The following is a 10,416-nucleotide window of genomic DNA, read 5'->3' on the forward strand; positions in this document are numbered from 1 at the left end:
ACAGAAGTGAGAAGATTTTAAGGGAGGTTCAAAGTGCCTTTCCCAAGAGAAGTGTCCGCACATTATTGTCTGTGCAGAGAGATCCTATAGCAAGGATGAAACGGTTCTTTCGGGTGAGTTGCATTTGTGGACAGTGCTGCTTGATGGTCTAAGAGCAGTTCCTGCCTCTCAGGAATGACATCTAAGACAAGGCTATTCCTGCTTGCAATTTCCAGCACTTACTAGGTATAGGTTCAGAGAGGCCAGAGAGTCAAGTTCCAAGGCTGTCCTCTGCTCCATAGTCCAAGGCCAGCCAGAGCCATATGCATATAAGCAGTGATTTTGTTTGTTTGTTTGTTTTTGTTTGTTGAGAGTCTCCCTGTACCACAAACTGGCCTCCAGTTCAATCCACAGTCCTGCCCCTCATTCTCTTCCAGGGCTGGTATTGGTAGACCAGGCTGGCCTTAAACTGGGGTGGTCTTCCTGCCTCTTGCTCTCAGGGTGCTGACAGTAACAACTTCTCACATAGGAGGTGTTTTCACTTTGTCTTGGTCGTTTTGAATAACTCTGTTCTTGTTTTTCCCATGAAGATTGAGGCGAAACTGAGGAGCTTTAATGGAAATGGGGTAAATCCTTTTTATTGCTCATGCATGGGTTTGGGTTGGGTGTCTGTTTATTGTTTGGTTTAGACAAGGTGTGGGGGGGGGTATCTGATCTCAACCTCTAGGGATTCTGGTTACTGAACCCAGTATATAAAGAAGAGGTGGGAATTTATGTTTTCTTTGGGTTACAGTATCCTGTTACAATAACTGATTTATTTATTTCTTTATTTCAGTCTGAAGAAAAGAAGGAGCCATTCAGATGTCTCTGCACTTTCTGCCTGTATCAAGGCTGGGATCCTTCTGAGAACGCCAAAATAGGAAAAAATTAGAGGCAATTTAACTTGCATGCTGTTCTCACTGCTGGTAATGCCGTGCAGCAGATGTGAAAGCTTGTTTTTTCTTGTAAGATTCAATTTTTCCCAGTGCTGGAGAATCTTTTCCAAACCTGTTAACCTTTAAGTTATATAGAATGTGTGAAGTTTGAAAGTATGTGAATGACTTCTTCAGTTTAACTTGACACAAGACACAAAGAAGCAAGAATGAGTCAACAGTATTTTGTGTGCTTTAGAAGCCTCAAGTCTGGGGTTAAGCAAGAATGCAAGTAGAATTTTCAGTAGTTTGGTTTAGAAGGTAATTGTAATCGATCTTTGGATTTTCTAGTTTGCAGAAATGTATAATAAAGGCAGTCTTGTTCTCTTACTCTGTAGTAATAAATGAATGCACAGAGCAGATTAAAATGAACCACTAGGGCTGGAGAGATGGCTCAGAGGTTAAGAGCACTGGCTGCTCTTCCAGAGGTTCTGAGTTCAATTCCCAGCAACCCTGTGGTGTGGCTCACAACGTCTATAATGAGCACTGGTCCCTTCTTCTTGTGGTCAGGCAAAGCACTATATACTAATAAATAAAAATCTTGGAAAAGAAACCTGGAGTTAGGGTATTATTTTTAACATGTAAACATTGGGGCAGGAAACTCGAGTGGGAGGGCAGGTCAGAAAGACTTGTAATTTTTCCACCGGTGTTGTCAGGCCACCAGACTTGGTGGCAAGGATCTTTAACCACTGCGGCATCTTGTTTCCGTGTGTGTCTGTGTCACTGGCCTAGATCCACTGGCCTTTCAAGTTCTGGGATTAAAGGTATGCATTACCATCACCAAGACTAACACTTTTTTATTTATATAGTATTCTGCCTGCATGTGTGTCTTCACACCAGAAGAAGGCACCAGATATCACTATAGATGGTTGTGAGCCACCATGTGGTTGCTGGGAATTGAACTCCGGTCCTTTGGAAGGATAGCCAGTGCTCTTAACCTCTGAGCCATCTCTCCAGTCTCAAGACTAATACTTTTTAAAGGAGACAGAGATGGGGTTGGTGAGAGTACAGAGCTGGAAAGCCAAATGTGACGATACACACCTGAGAAAAGTTGAGGCAGGAGAATTGCCATGAATTCAAAGCCAAGCTGGTTACCTAATGAGTTCCAGCCTAGTCTGGGCTAGAGTGTGGCATAGAGAAGAATTAGAACTGCAAAGCAGGCCCAACAAACCTCAGCCAACTGGGTAGAAAGGATGGGGCAAGCCAGAACTGAGTAATACATTGTTCCAAAAAAATCCTTATAGGCCCCAAAACCAAAAATGAATCATGGGGACCCAAGGGGTAGGGATACACATTCCCACATTTCTGTCTGTGATCAAAGGTGAGAAGCATCTCTGTAGCAGACCGAGTTGGTGTTCAAGGCCTCTGCAGTTCAATAAGAACTCCAAATAAGCAGTAGGATGCAGAGAACACAAGCTGTTCTCCCAAAAGGAGTGTTGGTCCACAGCTTAACCAAACATCTGGGAACTGCAGATGGACTTGGGGTGAAAGCAACCAGTTTGGATAAGCCACCTCAAGGACTTCCCCGTGAAGGTCTGCCTCTAGGGCTGTTCTTCAGGTAGCCCTTAGCAGTTCTATGACAGTTGGAACCCACAGTTGGTTGGCACGACTTGATTGGCACAGGTTGGTACTGAGGCTATAAAAAGGAGGAAATGGAAACAGGATGAAGAGTCATGCAGAGGATTTAGAAATATAACTTGGGGGAGGGGCTTGGGAAGTGACTCAGTGGAGAGGAGAAATTGTTAAGAACAAAGCAGGAGTCAGCAAATGGAAGAACTCCAAGCAAATCCCATGAACACTTTTCAATACTTTCTTAGGCATTGTCCTCTTACCTGAGCTGATCAAGCCCCCAAAGGCAGACATATGAGAAATGGCAGAGACAGCACCTATCGTTCAAGTCAGTCATTTCTCTCCCTCTTGTTACTTACTATTCTTTTCTCTTCCTAGGTCCCAAGATGGATGACAGAATGAGACCAGGGGGTGTAGTGACTATGATCCTTCAGATGAGCAGAGACTCCACAGATTTCTATAAGGGGCAAACAACATGGCTTGTCATATCTTTCCTTTACCTTTCCATTATATACCTGGCGGAAATGCCCTGGCTTAATAGAAAGAGCGACTTTCAGTGCCATGGGAACATCTCCAGATCCTGTTTGGTGGACTGCTACAATACACACTTCTCCATTCCTGTGATAGGAGTTTGGAACACTGCTGCCTTGACGGTCTACTCTATCTTTTTTATAATGGAGTTCACGGTCTTTCAGAACTTAAGTAAACGCGAGACATACCCACAGCAATCCCTTGAGGAAGGGCCATCCAGTAGGATGGTCTGTAATGAAAGTGAAATGCAATTGAAGGAAATTATTTTAAACTTGACCAAGGAGAAGCTCCTGTTGTCCATGTTCCTTGTCTACTATCTGGTTCAGATGATCTTACAAGCAGGTTTCCTGATCATCTTGTTGCACTATCAAGGACCCTTGGTTAAGGAAGACATTTGGTGTCAGACACTACATTGTCATGGGCCACACTTGTGTGTGTTTATGGCGACCCAGGAGAAGTCAATGTCCATCAAACTTATGACTATTCTTTCTGTGATAATCATAATCTTTTGCATTATATTCTTCCTGTATACCATTAGTCTATATGCTCTCACCATCGTAATTCTGGCGGAAAGAAAGAGTAAATCACGCCAGCTGTCCAGACAGAATGGGGAATGGAAATAAAACTGTTTTTGACTATTCTCTGATGTTCTTGTCCGAAAAACTAGAGCTGCTATAGGACAAGCCTGGGTTCTTCCTATACGAGCAATCGTTTCTGTTTATTTATTTTTATGTGTATGGGTATTTGGCCTGCATGTCTGTCTGTTTCATGTGTGCAGTGCCTGCAGAGGTCAGCAGAGGGCGCCAGCTCCCCTAGGACTGGAAGAGCAGCTGAGCCGTCTCTCCAGAGTCAAGCTTCCCTGCAAGAGCAGCAAGTGTTCTTACTTGCTGAGCCATCTCTCCAGCCCAGCAAATGTTCTGCAAAGGATGTCAGTAATATCTGGGGGTGGTGGCACATGCTTGTAATGCTAACACTCAGGAGGTGGAGGAAAAAGAATCTGAACTTCGAGGTCATCCTCTACTACACAGCAAGTTTCAAAGCTAGCCTGAGCTACGTGGGACTCTGTCCAAAATTGGGTGGAGCTGAAGAGATGGCTCAGCAGCAAAGAGCACTGGCTGTCCCCTGTGCAGGCTGTGGGTTTGGTTCCCAGCATCCGCATGGTCCAGAGGATCCAATGCCCTTTCCTGACCTCCAGAGATTCTGGCACATATGTAGTGTCTGCTCACGCAAGCACGCATGCACACACATAAAAAAAGTTATTTTTCAAAATGTCAGACAAATGTGTAAGTTGAGAAGGTGAGTGGATGAAAAAAAAAGAAAAATATGTTCTCAGAGCTTCAGAGAGGACTAATCTGTATTACATTTATTTGTTATTTATTGTGTGTGTGAGTGTGTGTGTGTGTGTGTTTAGACTCACTCTTCACACCTGTATGGTGGTCAGAGGACAACTTGGAGAAGTCAGTTCTTTCTACTGTGTAAATCCTGAGGAATGTACTCAAAGCCTTCAGGCTTAGCTGTAAACACACTTACTGACTGAGCCATCTCACTGTCCCCCTTTTTTTCATCTGAATGAATACATATATACATACTATGTACATACAACACATATATACATGTACATATATGTATGTGTGTACATATATCTTGGGTTTATAACATTTCTCCTTCCCTTTCATCCCTCCAAACACTTACGCGCACTCTCCTTCTTGGGTGCCTTCAAATTTATGGCCTTTTTTTTTTTTTAACTAACATATTAGTAGCATATGTCTTCCTAAAATAATCTACTCAATCTGTATGTTGTTGTATATATGTTTTTAGGGGAGATCATCTGGTATTGGAGAACCAGTTGGTGTGCTCCTCCCTGGAGAAGATCATCTCTCTCAATCTTAGAATTCCTTACCTGCACTTCTTTGTGTAGTGTGAGGCCTCGTGTAATGTAAACGTTTGCACATGCACGCGCATACACACACACACACACACACACACACACACACACACGTATGTGTGTGCGAGTTTAAACAGTTTCCCGTAATCCAGACTGGCCTTCAACCTTTTATATGTTTAAGGATGACCTTGGACTTGAGATCCTCATGCCTCCAACTCCCTCAATTACAGGCCTGTACCGCCATGTCACCTTTAAGCAGTGCTGGGATCCACGCTAGGGCTTCATGCATGTTAGACAAGTGCTCTCCAACGTGTATTCAAAACAGGAAGGAGGGCAACAGGAAAGACAACCATAGGCTGGTGTTCGGGCCGACGTCTAGCTTAGTTTTAGCAAGTCAGCTGTAGAAGTTATTAAAAATTGAGATGCGAATCTTCCATGGGACAACGAAAGCTTCTGCTTCAGCCAAAGACCATATTGGTTTTTTGTCTGTTTGGCTGGTTGGTTGCTTTTGTTTGTTTGTTTTCATTGTTTTGAGACAGAGTTTCTCTGCATAGCCCTGGCTGGCCTGGAACTCGCTCTGTAAACCAGGCTGTCCTCAAACTCAGATTTACCTGCCTCTGCCTCGTGAGTGCTGGGATGGACAGTATTGTGTCGCCACCTCTAGCTCAAAGACCTTGCTGTTAATGAAGGTCCAGCTGCTCATGTTGGGGGCTGAGGCAGTATCCTAGCCTCATGCATGGCAGAGGCTCACAGGAAAAGACAACAGCAGGGCAGTCTATGCAACTGGGTGATGGCATGGATGGTTCTCAAAATGTTCTTAGTACAACTAAAAAGTGTATGTCGGTATTGTGCTTTTACTGAAGTTTAATTTGAACTTTTAAGATTTTTGTTTTAATGTGGATGAGTGTTTATCTGTAGGTCCCTGTACCATGTGTGAGCCCAGCATCTAAGGAGGCCAGAAGACAGATCCCCTGGAGGCAGAGTCACAGACTGGGATGAACCACCAAGTGGCTGCTGGGAACCAAACCAAGGTCTTCTGCAAGAGCAGCTGGTACTCTTAACCACTGAGCCATCTCTTGTATCGGCCCTGGTACGGATGTTCGTATGGAGAGATTTGGGCAATGGCATGCGGTAATTGCACAGCGGCCCAGGGATCCCTTTCAACATATCTGGCTTTGAACTATGCTCAGAATCAGTCAGGCAAGTTGGCAAGACCCACCTCTGGGTAACTGGCATGCTTAACCCCTTATTCGGAAGTCTGTAGATGTGATCTTCTCAGTGGAAAGAAAACACCTACCATGCTGTGAATTTGCCATTCGAGGATACATCTGTATCAGGCCTGACATCTGTTTAGCTGTGTCCAACATCAATGACCCCCTCATTATGTGTCACTTAAATCTGCACCAGCTGGGGGGGGCTGGAGAGACAGCTCAGTGGTTAGGGCACTGGCTGTTCTTCCAGAGGTCTGGAGTTCAATTCCCAGCACCCACTTGGCGGCTCACATCCATCTATAGTGAAATCTGGCGCCCTCTTCCAGTATGCAGGTGTACATGCAGACAGAACACTGTGTACATAATAAAAAAAAAAAAAAAACAACTCTCCGCAGCTGTCTAATGTTGGCACTCTCAGTCTTCATGCTGTCACTTTTCCATGGTAAAAGCTATTTTGGCACTTCTACACTTGGACTCTGCATTGGTCTAAGAGAAAGTTTAAACTCAGCCATGGTGCATGCCTGTAATCCCAGCACTTGTGGAGGCGAAGGCAGGTGTATCTCTGAGTTTGAGGCCAGCCTGGTCTAAAAAGTAAGTCCGGGACAGCCAAGGCTACATGGAGAAACACTGCCTGGGAAAAACAAAAAAGTTTACAGTCTTTTAGCATACTTTACAGTCCTCTATGTAAGAGTTCAGGTTTTTTTGTTTTGTTTTGTTTTGAAGTAGGGTCTCCCATAGCACAGTATAAACCTGAGTTCACTGTGTCACACTGAGGATGACCGTGGACTTCCGATTCTTCTGCTTCTGCCTTCCAAGTGCTGGGATGTCCAGTGTGTAACCCCATACCCAGCTCCCAGGCTCCTTTCCATCATGACCTTCCATCTCTCCACACTTCCTAATCCTCCCAGCCTCAGCCTGACACAAATGTTCTTTCTCTTCCAACTCTTCATACACACTTCCTGTTCTGATCATTTTTCAACAGGTTTCACATCCTGTTGTGATCATATTCAAAGCAGCCTTACCCCAGCTCTCTTCACCCATGACTCCTACCAATGGCCTGCTTTTCAGTGTAGATAACATCCTCTTCTGAATGATTTCCTCTGTCTCAAGAGGCCTCATTGTGTGTTTTCACCTCGATAAAACCTATAACACAGCTTGTTCCTGTCCTCACTACCCACTAAAATGCAGCCTCTCTCTCATCATGGGGAATGTCCCCTCCATACCCAAGGGGACACACTGTACATGTTGAAAATATTATTTATCTATCTGTCTGGGTATCTATCTATCTATCTATCTATCCATCTATTTTTTTGAAGCAGGGTTTCTCTGTGTAGCCCTGGATGTACAAGAACATGCTCTGTAGACCAGGCTAGCCTCGAACTCAGAAATCTATCTGATTTTCTCTCCCTAGTGCTAGGACCAAAGGCATGCACCACCACGCCAAGCTCACCTTCACTCGTTATTTGTAAAGAGCACGGCTGACCGAGGTGGCTCACTTCTCCAGTGGCAGCACTTGGAAGGTAGAGACAAGAAGATCGGGAGTTCCAGACCAGTCTCAGCTGCACGAGAGTTCAAGGCCTGGCTGGACCACATGAATCTCTGTTATCCCAGGAAACCAAAATAAAGAACTAGCACGGTTGTGGCGGGAAGTGCTGTGTCCTAACACATACTGAAGGCTTCCTCCGCAAACATGGCCTGGCTTTGGAGTGTGGGCACCAGCCTCTCAGCTGCTAGCTGGGTAGAGGACACCCAATTTGGAAGGAGTATTGCTTCCATTACTACTAAGCAGTCATTTCCCTATAAAGAAATAATTGTTGCAAGTGTGGAGCTGGGAGGAATCTGAAATGGAATATCTCAAACTTCCCACCTCCCCCCCCCCAAAAAAAAAGATAAAGTCAGTTGTCCAGGTTTCCCAGGGGTCTAGAACAACAGAAGATGTACATACACAAGGCTGCCTGGCTTTAATCCGGGTAATCCTCGCCGGCATAGTGGCACATACCTTTAATTCCAGCACTGCACTCGGGAGGCAGAGGCAGGCAAATCTCTCTGAGTTCCAGGACACGCCAGAGCTACATAATGAGATGCTGTCTTGATACATAGATGATAGATAGATAGACCAACCTCCAAAAGCAACACAAAATCTGGGTAATCCCAATGAACTCTGTCTTAGTAGCCCAAGGTTTTACCTTCTCTAAGCTTCACCTCCACCAAAACACATCTCTCTTAGTGGAGGTTTCATTGCTGTGAAGACACAACATGACCACAGCAACTCTTATAAAGGCAAACATTTAATTTGGAGCCGGCTTATGGTTTCAGAGGTCTAGTCCGTTATCATCATGGTGGGAAGCATGGCAGCACGCAGGCAGACATGGTGCTAGAAAAGAAGCTAAGAGGTCTAAAACTTGATCTGCGGGCAGCAGAAGGAGACTGTGTACCACACTGGGTATTGCTTGAGCCTGTATGAGACTTCAAAGCCCGCCCACAAAGTGATGCACTTCCTCCAACAAGGCCACACCTACTCCAAGGCCACACCTCCTAATAGTGCCACTCCCTATGGCCAACCATTCAAATGCATGAGTCTATGGGGATCATGTCTATAGTGAAAATTCTAGAATTTTGGTTTCTTTAAAAAACACAAAAATACAAGCCGGGCATGGTGGCACAGACCTATAATTGTAGCACTCAGGGAAGCAGAGGCAGGCAGATCTCTGTAAGTTTGAAGCCACCCTGGTCTACAAAGTGAGTCCAGGACAGCTAAGGCTACACAGAGAAACCCTGTCTCAAAAAACAAAACAAAACAAAACAAAAGACACAAAAATATTATAAGAATGTGCTTTAGCCACCTGAGAGGGGAGGAGCCATGCCAGGCCACAGAGGAGGATAATGCAGCCAGTCCGGATGAGACCTGATAGGCTAGGGTCAGATGGAAGGGGAGGAGGACCTCCCCTATCAGTAGACTTTTAGGGGGGTTTGGGGAGGAGATGAAGGAGGAAGGGTGGAATTGGGAGTGAATGAGGGTGGGGGCTACAGCTGGGCTACAAAGTGAATAAACTGTAATTAATATAAAAAATAAATTAAAAAAGAAAAAGAATGTGTTTTAGTTTTAATCTCAGGTGTGGGAATACCGGGCTGCTTTGGACTATGTGCAGCAGCTGCCTGTGATTTCCTTCATGCTCTAGTAGGGGCATGAGAGGCGGGTTGGTGGTTGGTGGTCATTGGGGTAGAGGGGTCTTAGTTTGTTACTAGTCTACTCAAAGAAGAAACAAGAAGTTAGATACAAGGCTCTTTCTCTCCCGTCTATCCTTCTTTCTCTCCTATCTAGTAATAGGAGGTAAGATGGTGGTGGTTCAGGCGAAAGGGGAAAGATTGGGAAAAAGAAGAACCCACAAGGTAGCAATGACAAGCTACACATAGTGTTGGTATAATGTTCTTGTGGAATGTATACAATTTACCCTTGTTCATGCAAATACTGATTTTTCTACCCCACTATCTGGTTTCCAACCAGACATTGCATTGTGATGTTTATTCTAAGCATCACCTGTCTCAAGTTTGTGTAAACATGCCACCATTTGTTCACTATATTTTTAGTAAAACAACCAGTCAATGCTGTGCAAAGGAGAGAATAGGGTAGGATATCCTGGTCCAGAGGGGAGGAGAAGAAAGCGAGTGGGGGTAGTCAGAGAGCAGAGATCCGCAGGACAGGACTTGGAACCATGAGGAGAGATAAACCAGACCTAAGCTATGGGTAAAAGCAAGCATAATGGATAAAATCTGAATGGGAGGAAACTATGCAGGCATGGGGGTTTAGGATGGAGTAACTATTGCCCAGCATCGTGCTCTTGGTTAACTAAATACATCCTAGTCTCTTTGTGGTGATTTGGGTATACAGCTGGTTTAGGAATAAACACTGCTTTAACTAAAAGATAAATAATAAATATTAATAACCAACAACACATACCTATTCAAACCACCACATCGACCCAAGGCATTAAGCTATATGTGTCTGTTCCTCACACATTATCTGTTGAAAAAACTCAAAAAAAAGTTAGCTTTCATTACTTTCCTATTTGTACTGTTTTTTGTTTATTTGTTTGTTTTTTGTGTTGTTGTTGTTTTTTTTGCATTGATTTATGGGGAAAAATAGAAGCACATGATAATTTTCTCTGTGTCCTCTTATTTTTGTTTTGTTTCGTAACAGACTTTTTCCTGGGGAGACACAGGTCTACTCACCCCAGAGAGGGAGCCGTGACAGCCTAAGTACAGATACCAT

The 10,416-nt window shown here is 44.3% G+C and overlaps 1 non-coding gene across 1 annotated transcript; it reads left to right on the plus strand.

The window, feature by feature from the left end:
- Positions 1 to 915, plus strand: LOC110544880 (uncharacterized). Its single transcript, XR_009591782.1, has 3 exons — positions 1 to 113; positions 570 to 605; positions 815 to 915. It is a non-coding gene; the product is annotated as an uncharacterized LOC110544880 (transcript).
- The last annotated feature ends 9,501 nt before the right edge of the window (positions 916 to 10,416 follow it).

Source organism: Meriones unguiculatus, chromosome 5, assembly GCF_030254825.1.
Source record: "Meriones unguiculatus strain TT.TT164.6M chromosome 5, Bangor_MerUng_6.1, whole genome shotgun sequence".
NCBI lineage: Eukaryota > Metazoa > Chordata > Mammalia > Rodentia > Muridae > Meriones > Meriones unguiculatus.